This window comes from Lithobates pipiens, unplaced genomic scaffold (assembly GCF_037356315.1).
Source record: "Lithobates pipiens isolate NorthernLeopardFrog02 unplaced genomic scaffold, aLitPip1_a1.2 Scaffold_23, whole genome shotgun sequence".
In the NCBI taxonomy this organism is placed as follows: Eukaryota; Metazoa; Chordata; class Amphibia; order Anura; family Ranidae; genus Lithobates; species Lithobates pipiens.
In genome coordinates, this window is record NW_027507785.1 from 58,286,984 (window position 1) to 58,303,226 (window position 16,243).

The following is a 16,243-nucleotide window of genomic DNA, read 5'->3' on the forward strand; positions in this document are numbered from 1 at the left end:
GCAACTGACCGACCTGACTGAAACTACACTTTCCCTGGCCAACAAAAATCTTTTTATCAGTGGTTCTTGTCCTAGCCTCCTGTCAAAAAACACGGACAGGGCTGCCACTTGAGGGTGCTGACTGCCAAACCCTGGTCCACCCCCTCTTGAAGAAAGTCTAGGATGGTAGGTATCATCTGGAGAGCCCCCTCCTTAGACTGCAGCCAATGGGAGAAAACTTTCCAGACTTTTGCATAAATTTTTCTGGTGACGCCTTTCCTACTGAGGAGAAGAGCATCTATCACTCTCTCCGAACAGCCCCTGTCACGGAGTATTTCCCTCTCAATAGCCATGCTGTCAGAGAGAGACGTCCCGGGTCGGGGTGAAAGACTGGACCCTGACTGAGCAGGTCTCGTTGCACAGGCAGATGCAGCGGGACAGCTACCGAGAGACTCTGAATGGTGGGAAACCAAACCCTCTTGGGCCACCAGGGTGCTATCAGCACCAGGTCTGTCCTTGAGTAGGTTAACTTCTGTAGAACTCTGGGAAGGAGTACCAGTGGGGGAAAGGCATAAGCCAGCCTGAAATCCCACACCTGTACAAGAGCGTCTATCCCTTCTGCTTCTTGATCCTTGTAAAGGGAGAAAAACCTGAGGACCTTCGCATTCCTCCGGGAAGCGAACAAATCTATTTCTGGCTTGCCAAAATGTCTGCACACCAGGAAGATGATTTCTTTGCTCAATCCCCACTCCCCTTGAAGGATGGGCTGTCTGCTTAGGAAATCTGCCTGCAGATTGAGTGAGCCTTTTATATGAATCGCTGACAGTGAAAGGACCCTCCTTTCTGCTTCCCCAAGGATTTGCTGTGCTAACTCCCTCAGTTTGCCAGACCTTGTCCCCCCTTGGTGGTTTAGGTATGCAACCGTGACCCGGTTGTCTGAGAGGATCTGAACCTCTCTGTCCTGCAGCTGCTGTTGGAAATACTCTAGGGCTTTGCCTACTGCCAGGAGCTCCCTGAAATTGGAAGATTCCCTGGCCTGGCTGCGGTTCCAGGACCCTTGGGTATATCGGTCTCCCAGATGAGCCCCCCAACCCTAAGCGCTGGTGTCCGTGGTCAAGACCAACGGGTTTACCTGGGATCAGGGGCGACCTTTCAACAAATTGTGTGGGTCGAGCCACCACTGCAGAGAGAGAGAGACCTCCTCTGTGAGGGACACTCTCCTCTCCAATGTTTCTCTTTTTCCTCCCCATGAGGCAAGTAGGAAGGCCTGAAGCTGCTGAGAATGGAGTTGTGCCCAGGTTACTGCCGGTATGCAGGCCGTCATGAGACCCAGCAGTCTCATTATATATCTCAGAGAGGCTTCTCCTCTTTCGAGAAGGGTGACAACCGCATTCTGGACCTTCACTACCTTCTCTGTTGGTAAGAATACCCTCTGTGCCTGTGAGTTTAACAGGTAGCCTAGGTATAGTTTGGACTGAGATGGTGTCAGTGAGGACTTCTCCCGACTGACCATCCAGCCCAAGGTCTCCAGAGTCTCTAACACTATGTCTCTGTCTATCACTGCTTGCCTCTGATCCACACTGTAGATCAGCAAGTCGTCCAGGTAGGGTATTAACCCTATCCCCTGCAGGTGTAGGTATGCTACGACTTCGGCCATCACCTTTGTGAATACCCTTGGGCTTGCCGCCAGCCCAAAGGGAAGAGCTCTGAACTGCCAGTGTTGTACCTTCTGCTGTATGCAAACTGCGAAGCGTAGGTACTTCTGGTGTTCGGGAGCAATGGGTACGTGTAGATATGCGTTTTTCAGGTCCAGAGTGACCATAAAAACTCCTGCCTGAAGATGTTTTCTTACTGAGTAAATACTCTCCATCCTGAACCTCTTGTGAAGTAAGTAACGGTTGAGTCCTCTCAAATTTATTATTAACCGAAATTTGCCTGAGGGTTTTGGAAATACAAATACGTGTGAGTAAAAACCCTGGGCTAACTGACTGGCTGGTACTGGAGCAATAACCCCTTGCTCTGCCAGCTCCTTTAAATTTCTCAGTAACCCCTCTGCCTTGGCTGGGTCCCTGGGAGGAAAGGTAATCAGAAATATCTGTGGGGGAAGACTTTGAAATTCCAGTCTGTACCCCTCTTCTAAGAGATTTAAAATATATGGACTCTGCGTAATCCTTTCCCACTGGGGAAGAAAGTCGCTGAGTCTTGCGCCTACCTTTACGGTGGCGTCATTTGCCTTCTTTCTGAGAGGCTCCGGAACTGGAGAAAAGAATTGCACTCTTTTCTTTTCCTTTTCCAAGGTTCCACTTCTTCCTCTGTTCAACTTTCCCTTTATGGTGAGTCTTTGAGTGGGGGCCTCGAAAAAATCTCTTACCCCTTTCCCTCTTGGGCCTCACAGGGAACTTCTTTCCCTTTTCAGTAGACCGGGACAAAACCTGATCTAGGCCTGACCCAAACAGCAGGGAACCCTCAAAGGGAATGCCGCATAAGCGAGACTTGGAAGTGAAATCTCCATCCCAGGTCTTTACCCATAGGGCCCTCCTGGCGGAGTTTAAAAGTGCTGCTGCCTTAGCTCTGGTCCTAACAGTCTCCACCGCTGCATCTGCCACATATGCTACCGCTCGACTGATTACCTCCAGCGAGTCTACAATTTCTTTAGTCTCCTTACCCCGGGAGACGTGATCCATCAATCTGTCAAGCCAGGTGTCTGCATTTCTGGCTACACAGGCGGAAGCTAGGGCCGGCGCCATCGCCGCCGCATTCGCCTCCCAGGCCCTTTTGAGTAATGTCTCACTTTCTATCCATCTGATCCTGGATGTTTCCAGAATCTTTGAAGGATAAATCAGACCTCTTAGACACCTGTGCTAGGGCTGCATCCAAACGAGGAGTTTTAAAAAACTTTTCCTCCTCCTCATCCTTAAAGGGACACCTTCTCTTCCAAGCTTTCAGTTTGAGGAGCTTGCGTTCAGGTTCCTTCCATTCTCTGAGGACTATATCCTTCAGAGACTGGTGGATGGCAAAGGTTCTGGCCTGCAATCTTCCTAGGCCCTTATACACCCTGTCCTGTGCTGAAACCTGAGCAGAGGGGACCTGGATATCTTCTGAGGTGTAAATGGCCTTTAATAGGCCTTCCATGTCCTCAGTCGAGAACAGAAGTCCCCCAGGCTTAGCCTCCCCCTGGCTATCCTGGTCTGAATCTTCCTCCCCAGTACTAAAATCTGGGACCTGACCTTCCTCCACCTCAGACAACAGGGAGACCTGGCCCTGGGAACTTTCCGTATAAGATGTGGAAAAATTCTCTTGTGAATGAGGAGTCTCTCTCCCAGAAGGACCCTATTCCTGACTCTTCACTAGAGTAGTTTGGAAAGATTGAAGGGTGGCTAACATCTCTGACTGTAAAGCCCTACATTTTTTCATAACCTGGGTGGTCTCCTTGCCTGCAAGCTTAAAGATACATCTATCGCAGAAAGGCTTGCTGTGGTCTTGTGCTAATTTAGAATTACAATAACCACAACGCCTGGACTTTGAAGTAGCCTTTCCTTTAGACCTACAGGCTGACCCTTGGGCAGAGCCTTCAGTCCCTGGAAATAGTAAAAAAATAGGCAATTAGCTACTCATGTCCTAAAAGGGCCAAGGGGGGGTCTGCCTCAGAGTACCCTGCCCCTAAAACACAGCTGGATCACTCACCCCCTGTGGCGACCTCAATGGCTGTCTGCTCAGACGGACCTTTCACTTCCATGGCGATTTAGCTGCCCTGCAGGATCGCTGGATCAGGTGTAGTCTTGAGTGTTCCCCTTGTTTGCCTTGGAGATGCTGCAATGCACAAAGCGCTTCACCAGAATGTAGCCTGGGTGCTTTCCACTGCACCCTCTGCTGTTTAAATAAACCGCTGATTGGCGCCATCTTTAGGAGGTCCGTCGCCCGGAAATGACGTACGGCCCCTCCGGCGGACTTCCGGTCTTGCGCCGTGATGCTGGAACGCACGCCGGTGCGTCCAGACAACACTGTACCAGCGAGGTCTCAATCCGGAAACTCTATGCCCGGAAGTGATGCGTCCGAACTTACGGACATGCGCCGTAGTGCTGGAACGCACGCCAACTGCGTTCAGCACTGCTGGAAGGATGCAGCTCACCTCACTCCACCAACGAACAACGTTCAAGGTAGGCACACAGCATAATTGGGGAGCAGCACAATTAGGACAACTCCCCTGTCCCACGTGGCTGAGAACAAGGCTTTTCTAAAGAGACCTTGAGTGAGGACTATCCCCCCCCCCAGGTGCCCAGATACCTGTCTAAGACAGGTATTTGCACCCACTTCCGGGCATAGACTCCCACGGGAGTCTATGCTGTTTCCTGTCCCGCCGCACTGTCTGCTGGGACACACACGGGTCCCAGAGACAGCGTGGACCATTCCCAATGTGCTACGCGACTCGCGCATGCGCAGTAGGGAACCGGGAAGCGAAGCCGCAACGTTTCACTTCCTGATTCCCTCACCGAGAATGGCGGCGGCAGCAGCTGAGAGCCACGCGATCGATCGGTCTCGGCTGCCGACATCGCTGGACCCTGGGACAGGTGAGTGTCCATTTATTAAAAGTCAGGAGCTGTAGTATTTATAGCTGCTGGCTTTTAATAATTGTTTTGTAGGTGGACTCCCTCTTTAATTAAAGCTTCAAAAAAGCATTAAATAAGCATCAAAAACACACACAAAAAAAAGCAAGGCAAGTCGAAGCAAGTGTAAACAAGCCCTTAGAGCCATCCAGTTATTTACTTTCATATTGTCAATTCAAAGTACAATTTTTATTGGGCCTTAAATGTACTTCTGCAGAAACTAGTCCAATGGTATTATCTTCATTGTGGGGTACATAAAAAAAAAAAAATAATAATAATGATATTAAATAAAAAAGTAACAAAAACAAAATGATAAAAACAGAAGAGAAAAATGCAACATATATTGACCAATGTCGTGGAATTGCATTATTCACCATGTCCAGCAATATGCTTGCACCCCAACATAATGAAGACTTAATTATAGACTTGCTGCACCCATAAACATCAACGCTGGGTGATTATTCCTCTCCGCGGCGCATCGTGAGCCGTTCTGGCTTTGCTTCCGTCTGATATTTGCATAAATGTTTACTGTTGACTCAATTGGCAGCATTGGAAATTAAAGTCTGATTGTGTTTTCCGTCTATATATATTTTGGCAAAAGCAAACAGAGCGACACCAAAACAAAGCCGATCGCCCAGTTTTCTTCACTATTGCCTCAATCCTGAGATCGGATCACCCTGTGCTATAAGTAGCGTGTTTTATAAACATGGGTTAAAAAAAGCTTTTTGTGGCCTTATTAGTGTTATCTGTTTATAATAATCAGAGCCATGTATTGATGAATAACAGCTGAAAGTTCAATGACCTGAATCATGAAGCTCTATAGTGAAGGCAGCCAGCAGCAGGTTCAATGACCGGAATCAAGAAGCTCTATAGTGCCGGTATTCTATCAGAAAGCCGCTACCCATCAGAAAATGCAACCTTAGTGACGTTCTATTGCAGCCATCTTGGTTCACCTGCACTCGTCCACAGTAAGCCTACAGTCTGAAGTCGCCAAGTGGACATCTTTTAACTAGAGGTCGACCCATATATTGGCCGATATTTGCAGTTTTTTAAATAATCGGCATCGGCCGATTGTGCTGATAAAAAGCCGATTTAGAACTACAGCGGGACTTTGAAATGACTTCTGTAATAGAAGTCAGTGTAAGTTGCCATAGAAACGTCTTCCTCCTCTCTGGGCTGCCAAGAAAAGAACAGAAAGATACAATGTTTACACTTGAATGAATGAAATCATCTCAGTGTGTAGAAGTTCTCAGTTTAACCATTTAAAGACTAAATCTTTTCTGACACTTGTTGCTTACAAGTAAAAATCCTGTATTTTCTGCCAGAAAATCACTTAGACCCCCCCAAAAATTATATATATTTTTTTAGCAGAGATCCTAGGGAATAAAATAGCGGTTGTTGCAATATTTTATGTCACACGGCATTTGCACAGAGGTCTTTCAAATGCATTTTTTTGGGAAAAAAATACACTATTTAAAAAATAAAAATAAAATAAAAACAGTGAAGTTAGCCCTTTTTTTTTTTTTCGTCCAAAAGTTTTGACTACCTGTTTTTATTTAATATATAGGTTTTTTTTTTTTTTTTTATCTAAATCATACATACAAGTAAACTGATTGGAGGTTTGTTTTGTTTAATAAATGTTTAAATGTAAGAAATTTTCTGTATCACTTATGAAGACTGCTTTCACACTGGAGCGGGCAGACGTTGATGGTAAAACGCAAGTTTTAGCGGCTCTTTACCATCATTTTAGCGGTGCTATTTGGCTGCTAGTGGGGCACATATAACCCAGCTAGCGGCCAAGGAAGAGGTTAAATGCGCCCATGAAGCACTGCTGCCAAATCACATTGCATGCGCTTCGGCAGTGGTGCCCATTCATATCAATGGGCAGGAGTGGTGGAGGAACGGTATACACCACTCCAAACGTGCTGCTTGCAGGACTTTTTTTTTAAGATCCTGCCAGCGCATCACCTCAGTGTGAAAGCGCTCTGTCTTTCACACAGACTGCAGGGGAGCCATTTTGCAGGCACTTTACAGGCGCTATTTTTAGCCCAAAAGCGCCTGAAAAACGCCCCAGTGGGAAAGGTGTGTTAGATCAAGGGGGATTAAAAAAAAAATAATAATAAAAAAGGAAAAAAATAAATAAATAAATAAAAAAATCGGCCTAACATATCGGCCCAAAAAAATCGGCATCATATATCGGCTATCGGCCGCCATGATTTCTAAATATCGGCATCGGCCAGAGAAAAACCCATATCGGTCGACCTCTACTTTTAACACCCACCACAGTCTTGCATTTCACACTTAGTTTTACCAGTAAACTGAGCTTATATAGTGAACAGGGCAGCCATCAGAAATTTTGGGACCCCTTATGCCGTGTACACACGACCGGACTTTGACGGACTAGGTCCAACGGTCTTCCCGACGGACTTTCGGCAGAGGTCCGACGGACTTTCTGAATGAACAGACTAAGTCTATTCGAAAGTCCGTTTGTTTTGAACGTGATGACATAAATAGGACTAAACAAGGAAGTTCAATAGCCAGTAGCCAATAGCTGCCCTTGCGTCATATTTGGTCCGTCGGACTAGCACATAGACGAACGGTTTTCACGATTTTTAGTCCGTCGGACTTGAAACATGTTCTATTTCTATCAGATTTTTTTTAATAAAAAACGGTCGGACTAGCCCACACACGATCGGATTGTCCGACAGACTGATCCCGTCGGACCTAGTCTGCTGGAAAGTCCAGTCGTGTGAATGCGGCATTATAAAGCTTCAGGCCTGGGGCCTGATCACCAACATTCCCCAGGGCCTGCCCACTGGCCATCCCACCAGATCCGCCCACATTGTGGAGACTGGAGGAATGGATGGAGAAATGCATGGATGGATGGATGATGCTGGGCGTGGATATGGATACATTGTGGAGACTGGAGGGATGGATGATGCTGGGCATTGATGTGGATACATTGTGGAGACTGGAGGGATGGATAGATGATGCTGAGCGTGGATATGGATGCATTGTGGAGACTGGAGGGATTGATGATGCTAGGCATGGATATGGATAGATTGTGGAGACTGGAGGGATGGATGATGCTGGGCGTGGATATGGATAGATTGTGGAGACTGGAGGGATGGATGATGCTGGTCGTGGATATGGATAGATTGTGGAGACTGGATGGATGATGCTGGGCATGGATGTGGATACATTGTGGAGACTGGAGGGATGGATGGATGATGCTGAGCGTGGATATGGATACATTGTTGAGACTGGAGGGGTGGATGATGCTGGGCGTGGATATGGATAGATTGTGGAGACTGGATGGATGGATGATGCTGGGCATGGATGTGGATACATTGTGGAGACTGGAGGGATGGATGATGCTGGGCGTGGATATGGATAGATTGTGGAGACTGGATGGATGGATGATGCTGGGCATTGATGTGGATACATTGTGGAGACTGGAGGGATGGATGATGCTGAGCGTGGATATGGATACATTGTGGAGACTGGAGGGATGGATGATGCTAGGCGTGGATATGGATAGATTGTGGAGACTGGACGGATGGATGATGCTGGGCGTGGATATGGATAGATTGTGGAGACTGGAGTGATGGATGATGCTGGGCGTGGATATGGATAGATTGTGGAGACTAGATGGATGATGCTGGGCATGGATGTGGATACATTGTGGAGACTGGAGGGATGGATGGATGATGCTGAGCGTGGATATGGATACATTGTGGAGACTGGAGGGATGGATGATGCTGGGTGTAGATGTGGATACATTGTGGAGACTGGAGGGATGGATGGATAATGCTGGGCGTGGATATGGATACATTGTGGAGACTGGAGGGATGGATGATGCTGGGCGTGGATATGGATAGATTGTGGAGACTGGAGGGATGGATGATGCTGGGCGTGGATATGGATAGATTGTGGAGACTGGAGGGATGGATGATGCTGGGCGTGGATAGATTGTGGAGACTGGAGGGATGGATGATGCTGGGCGTGGATATGGATAGATTGTGGAGACTGGAAGGATGGAGGATGCTGGGCGTGGATACATTGTGGAGACTGGAGGGATGGATGATGCTGGGCGTGGATATGGATAGATTGTGGAGACTGGAAGGATGGATGATGCTGGGCGTGGATACATTGTGGAGACTGGAGGGATGGATGGATGATGCTGAGCGTGGATATGGATACATTGTGGAGCAGAACTGCAACTTGTCTGTCGACTAATCTATCGATTATTTTTTCAATTAGTCATCGACTATACGATAATTTTTTTTATTTTATTTTTTTATTAATCTAGTGGGTTTTTTTTTGATTAGCTAATTAATCCTTTGGATAACTTTACAAAAAATGATAAGTACATAAAAAAAAAAAAAGGCAAGATAAAATATAACTAGTACATATATATATATATATATATATATAAGTATGTAGTTATATTCTTTTATCTTACCTTTTTTTTTTTATGTACTTATTTTTTGTAAAGTTAAGATAAAAGAAATAAATTATATATATATATATATATATATATATATATATATATATATATATATATATATATATATATATATATATATATATTCTTTTATCTTAGCTTTTTATTTTCTGTTCAGAAGTTCATGAATGTTTATAATTTATTTTTTTACAATGCTTTCTTTTTTTAAGGTGGAGGGTGCGTGGGGACAGTGTTGGTGTGTTTTTTTTTTTTTTTTACAATTTTTTTTTTATTACTATTTAACGCAATTTTTTTTTATCAGCCCTGTTGGGAGGCTATGGTGAGATATCAGGGGTCTTAACAGACCTCTGACATCTCCCATTTGAGACAGGGAAAGGGACTGGAGACAGAGATTCCCCAGTCCCTTTCTCTGTAGCCTCTGCTGCACTGATAATGAATGGAGAGAAGACAGCGGCTTCTCTCCATTCATTAACTGAGACATCGTCATCACAGGCAGTTAAAATGTTTCAGTTATGTGAATGGACAGAGTCAGTGGTTACTGACTCTGTCCATTCTGAAAACGAAGGAGCCGGGTTTACCGGCTTCTACCTCCGCTCTCCATCCTGAGATACCGAGGGGGAGAAGAGAGGGGGACAGATGCACGGAGGGGGAGAAGAGAGGGGGACAGATGCACAGAGGGGGACACAAAAGAGAGAGGGGGACAGATGCACAGAGGGGGACACAGAAGAGAGAGGGGGACAGATGCACAGAGGGGGAGAAGAGAGGGGGACAGATGCACAGAGGGGGGAGAAGAGAGGGGGACAGATGCACGGAGGGGGACACAGAAGAGAGAGGGGGACAGATGCACAGAGGGGGAGAAGAGAGGGGGAGAGATGCACAGAGGGGGACACAGAAGAGAGAGGGGGACAGATGCACAGAGGGGGAGAAGAGAGGGGGACAGATGCACAGAGGGGGACACAGAAGAGAGAGGGGGACAGATGCACAGAGGGGGAGAAGAGAGGGGGGCGGCAGCACGGAGGGGGACAGATGCATGGAGGGGGAGAAGAGAGGGGGACGGCAGCACGGAGGAGAGTGGGAGACACGGATCCGGATGAGAGAAGCGCTGCGGTGGGGGTGTGGACCTGCAACTCTCACTGTGTGACGTATTGACGCCCTGCACGCACGTCAACGTATTTTTGTAGTCGACGTAATTGATTATGTCGACTCGTCGTGGCAGCTCTATTGTGGAGACTGGAGGGAGGGATGGATGGTGCTGGGCGTGGATGTGGATATATTGTGAAGACTGGAGGGATGGATAATGCTGGGCGTGGATGTGGATATATTGTGAAGACTGGAGGGATGGATGGATGGATGGATGGATGGATGATGCTGGGTGTTGATATATTGTGAAGACTGGAGGGATGGATGGATGGATGATGCTGGGTGTGGATGTGGATACATTGTGGAGACTGGAGGGATGGATAATGCTGGGTGTGGATACTGGAAGGATGGATGGATGGATGATGCTGGGTGTGAATACTGGAAGGATTGATGGATGATGCTGGGCGTAGATGTGGATACATTTGGAGACTGGAGCGATGGATGGATGGGTGGATCAATCTTTCTCAAATCAATCTTTCTCAATGAATCTCTGTCAATCATTCTCAAATCAATCTCAATAAATCAATCTCAATTAATCTCTCTCAATAAATCTCTCTCAATAAATCTCTCTCAATAAATCTCTCTCAATAAATCTCTCTCAATAAATCTCTCTCAATAAATCTCTCTCAATAAATCTCTCTCAATAAATCTCTCTCAATAAATCTCAATCTCTCTCAAATCAATCGCTCTCCATCAATCGCTCCTAAAAAAAAAAAAAAAAAAAATTATGTCGCAAGAATCGTGATCTTTTTATTCTAAGCAACAGAAAAATTTTTTTGATTTTGCCCAGAATCATGCAGCTCTATGACCTACCTGACCAGGTGATAGACGTCAGCAGCTCAGCCGTGGTGTGGGAGAGGAGAGCCGCCCGCCCGAGTGCCGACCGGGGATCGATGTGGCACGGCGGCCGCATTGTAATTCCTATGATGGACGTCACACGTCCCGCGGTCCCACCATTGGGATGTCCATCATAGGTGCTTCAGGTTCCAGAAGGCGGGACCTGCCATGTGTCCCTCGGCGGCGCTCAGGGCTATTGATAGAACAGCGCCCACCTGAGACCCGGGGCTTTTTGGGAACCCACTCGGGGCTTCAGTCACGGTCAGCTCCCCCCCCCCATGTTGACACCACTGCTTTCTTGTTTTGGGGTTCAGCACCACATTAAGGAAACTGCTGCACATCTTATACACAAACCAAAATGAAACAAGAAATACACACAGGGATACGAGTTTAATACTAATGAGAAAATCGTCTGGTGGGAGCCCAGCATTATAATAAGAAAAGAAGAGACCCCAGAGTGCTGATAGGTGAGTGATGGAGGTGGGTGGGCCACCCACAGGAAACATATGTCTGCCCCTTGTAGTGTGTCTGTGTCTATGGTGCACTATACACTATGGTCACCCTCTTCTCTCACTCACCTGTCTAGGAGAAAGAGAGTATTCAGAAGCCCCCCCGGATGTACACAGCTCGCTCCTGACACTCTCCCCTCCACTTTGCAGGTAACAAGTCCCAGCATCTCCTGCATGTGGATTGGTGCGGTTTTGTGTGCAACACCCAAATCCGTCCCCAGTGTACATTGTCCCTGGAAGAACCGTTCCGGCTGTTCCATTCACAGGATGTGCAGAACCGGCAAGTGCATTGTTCTTCACATGTTGTGCAAGACGTGAGGCTGCCGCCGCCGCCGCTCCCTGCTGGGGACAGATTGTAGCCGGGGGAGGACAGTGTGCTCAGCTCGGGGACTGTACGTCCGGTCACCCTATGGTAAGTACAGTGCTGCCCAGGACTTGTAGGGTGGCCACCTCATCCCTTTAAAGTGGTTGTAAACCCTACAGACCACTTTAACCTATAGGTGACCCTAGATTAAGGCTCACCTGTAGGTGCAAGAAATATCTCCCAAACCTACGCGGTTAACCGTTTCCTGACCAGCGCATGGCGATGTACGCCGGCAGAATGGCACGGACAGGCAAATGGGCGTACAGGTACGTTGCTTTAAATATGCCGCCATGCCATCACGTGCACGCCGGCTGGGACCCCCGTGAGTCGGGTCGTGGGTCCCGCGGACTCGATCGCTGCGGGTATACCCGCGATCGTCTCACGGGGAGGAAAAACGGGGAGTTGCTAATGTAAACAAGCATTTCCCTGTTCTGCCTTGTGACAGTGTCTCTGATATCTGCTTCCTGTGATGGTAGCAGAGATCAGTGACGTGTCACACATAGCCACGCCCCCCACAGTTAGAAACGCGCCCCAGGACACGCTTAACTCCTACACTGCCACCTAGTGGTTAACCCCTTCACTGCCAGTGTCATTTACACAGGAATCGGTGCATTTGTATATCACTGATTGCTGTATAAATGACAATGGTCCCAAAAATGTCCGACGTGTCGCAGTCACGATAAAAATCGCTGATCGCTGCCATTACTAGTAAAAAAAAAAAAATCATAAGTTAATAAAGATGCCATAAAACTATCCCCTATTTTGTAGACGCTATAACTTTTACGCAAACAAATCAATATACGCTTATTGCGATATTTTTTTTTTTTTAACCAAAAATATGTACAAGAATACGTATCGGCCTAAACTGAGGGGAAAAAAATGTTTTATATATTTTTTGGGGGATATTTACTATAGCAAAATGTAAAAAATAATGCGTTTTTTTTTTTCAAAATTTACGCTCTTTTTTTTTTTGTTTAATAGCACCAAAAATAAAAACCGCAGAGGTGATCAAATACCACCAAAAGAAAACTCTATTTGTGGGGGGGGAAGGATGTCAATGTTGTTTGGGAGCCACGTCGCACGACCGTGCAATTGTCAGTTAAAGCGACGCAGTGCCGAATCGCAAAAAGTGCTCTGGTCAGGAAGGAGGTAAAATCGTCCAGGCCTGAAGCGGTTAAACTACATGGTTAAGGAGATATTCCCCTAAAAGCAACGGCACAGGCGCACTGAGCGTGCCGTTATTGAAGGCGATCATGCCGACACTGACGCCTGCCATGCGCACGTACCAGAGTGACGTCATCGCTGCTCCGGCCAGTCACAGCGCCGGAGCAGCGACACCCGGAAGTCACTCCGGGTATCATGGCGGGGACGGAGGAGGTGGACGAGGGTCGCTTCGATCTCAGGTAAGTAATTCATAATGAGCTAATATGCTATGCATACTAGCTCATTATGCCTCTGTCCTGCACGTTTTTTTTTTTTTTTTTTTAATTAGAGAGGGTTTACTTCCTCTTTAAACCTGAACACATATGAATTACACAGGTTCTGTGGCTGATTAACCGCTAGCCAACCAGCCGCCGCAGTTGTACTGCGGCAGCATGGCTCGGCTGCGCGAATCGCCGTTATGCTACGTCGGTAACGTAAATGGGCACTAGGGGGCGCTTGCTCCCGCGATTGCTCGGGGCACGCGGAGAACCACACACAGCTCCTGCTTCTCTGAGCAGTGAACTGACAGATCGTCTGTTCATACAGATTATGAACAGCGCTCTGTTAGTTTCCCTGCACAGTCCCCTCCCCCCTTCAGTTAGAACACTCCCTAGGACAAACATTAACCCCTTCACTGCCCCGTAGTGTTAACCCCCTTTACTGCCAGTGACATTTTTACAGTAATCAGTGCAATTTTTATTGCACTGATCGCTGTATTAATGCCAATGGTCCCAAAATTGTTTGACGTGTCCGCCATAATGTCACAATAAAAAAAAAAAAAAAATCGCTGATCGCTGCCATTACTAGTAAAAAAAAAAAAATGTATTAATAAAAATGCTATAAATCTATCCCCTATTTTGTAGACGCTATAACTTTTGCTCAAACCAATCAATATACGCTTATTGCAATGATTTTTTTTTTTTTTTTACCAAAAATATGTAGAAGAATACGTATCGGCCTAAACTGAGGAAAAAAATGTTATTTTTTAGGGATATTTATTATAGCAAAAAGTTACAAGTAATGCATTTTTTTTCAAAATTGTCGCATTTTTTTGTTTATAGCGCAAAAAATTAAAACCGCAGAGGTGATCAAATACCACCAAAAGAAAGCTCTATTTGTGGGGGAAAAAAAATGACGTCAATTTTGTTTGGGAACCACGTCGCACGACCGCGCAATTGTCAGTTAAAGCAACGCAGTGCCGAATCGCAAAAAGTTGTCTGGTCTTTGGCCAGCCAAATGGTCCGGGGCTTAAGTGGTTAAAGAGGAAGTAAAGCATCTGAAAATAAATAAAATAAATACACCCTGCAAGACAAAGGCATAATGAGCTAGTATGCATAGCATACTAGCTCATTATGAATTACTTACCTGAGATTGAAGCCCCCGCATCGGCCCTCGTTCTCCTCCTCCGCCATCTATCCTGGAGTGACTTCCGGGTATCGCGGCTCCAGCGCCGTGACTAGCCGGAGCTGTGATGACATCATTCCCACACATGCGCTCTGGTGCTGCTACTAAAGGCATGATCGCCGTTAGAAACGTCACGCTCAGTGCGCCTGCGCCCGATGTCTATGGTGCATGCGCCGTATACATCGGTGCCGCTATTACTGCAAATATCTCCTAAACCTTTTAGGTTTGGGAGATATTTCTTGCACCTACAGGTGAGCCTTAATCTAGGCTTACCTGTAAGGATGAGCTCTGTGCGAACACGCGAGCCCGCCAGGAAGTTGGCACTGTGCTAATCACAGGCAGGGAGACATTTCCCGATCTCTGCAGCCGCGCATAGGGACCATGTCTCATTGCCTGTGATTAGCACAGTGCCGACTTCCTGGCGATCTCTGCACGTGGGCTGTGCGAACACGCCGGAGTTCATCCTTACTTGTAGGTTAAAGTGGTTGTAATGGGTTTTGTAATCAAACTGGTCAGTTGTTTTTTTTTGTTCCATCTTTGTCATAGCCAAACAGGAAGTGAGAGGAAATCCCTCCATGTGAGGAAATCCCAGGGTGTCACCAGAACTAGTGTCCCCATTGGAAGATTTCCCCTCTATTCCTGTTATGGTAAAACCCCAATTTTTTATTTAATTTTTTTTCAGTTTGGGTGATGTGTGAGCGGGACAAACAGAGAGGGTGAATCTCCCTAACGGGGGCACAGACGGGAAAAAATAAATAAAAAAACCTGCCAGGGGTTCTAATCCCTCTGCACTCTATCCAGTACTAAAAAAAAGTATTACTTTTAGTCCTCGTTCATAATGGAGCAACTTGTCATGCGATTTGACAGGTCAAATGCCATGACAAGTCGCACCCTATTGTCGGCAATGGCACTGTTCAAAGTGGTGCGACGCCGACTTTGCAATGCCGCATCGATTTGAAAAAAATAGTTCCTGCACTACTTTTGGAAATTTTGGGCGCGACTGGCAGAGACATCTGCGCATGAAGCCACACTGATGTTTTCAAAGACGCACCTGAAGCCGCACTGACATGCGGCTTTGAAATCGTGCGATTTCAGATGAAGTTGCACAATTTCAAAGTCGCTTTCCATGTGAACGAGGGCTTAGTTATACTGTAAGGAGGATGCATAATCTTTTCCCACGATACTGACAGCTGGCCCAAGCGCACCATGCAAACGCATGACGCTGACGCAGGGCGGAGCCTTTTAGGTCCATCCCAGAATTCAGAAGAGGACCTGCTCCATCCTCTGTCCAGACCTGCTCCGCCTTCCACCCTGTGCCATACATGCTGTGTTGAAGATTGTTAGGTAGGACAGGGGGACGGGGCCTGGTCAAGTCCACATCCAAGATGGCGGCACCCAGCAGCGGTCTCAGGGCTTTTGGATGTCTAAACGATGGAAGTTTTAGAAGTCAACCTGCATAAAATACATTAAATGCACATACACCGATCAGCCTAGGATAACTTTATGATCACCCATCTAATACTGAGTATGTCCCCCTTTTGACACCAAAACAGCCCTGACCCAAGAAGACATGGACTCCATTAGACCTCTGAAGGTATGCTGTGGTATCTGGCACCAAGCCATCAGTAGCAAGTCCTGCAAGGTTGGAGTTGGGGCCTCCATGGATCAGACTTGTTTTTCCAGCACATTCAACAGATGCTCGATTGGATTGAGATCTGGAAAATTTGAACACCTC

General features: G+C 46.8%; 1 protein-coding gene and 1 long non-coding RNA gene across 2 annotated transcripts in view; one reads left to right on the forward strand and one right to left on the reverse strand.

Annotated features, from left to right (window-relative positions):
- The window catches only part of LOC143927562 (uncharacterized), a 51,820-nt gene extending 40,041 nt beyond the window's left edge, over positions 1-11,779 (reverse strand). Inside the window, exon 1 of the long non-coding RNA XR_013262286.1 lies at positions 11,607-11,779. This is a non-coding gene — a long non-coding RNA (uncharacterized LOC143927562). The remainder of the gene's footprint in view (positions 1-11,606) is intronic.
- Positions 11,780-11,794: 15 nt separating this feature from the next.
- Positions 11,795-16,243, forward strand: part of LOC143927560 (solute carrier family 26 member 6-like) — an 82,834-nt gene continuing 78,385 nt past the window's right edge. Inside the window, exon 1 of the mRNA XM_077451693.1 lies at positions 11,795-11,949. The gene's annotated coding sequence lies outside the window, so the exon portion shown is untranslated. The remainder of the gene's footprint in view (positions 11,950-16,243) is intronic.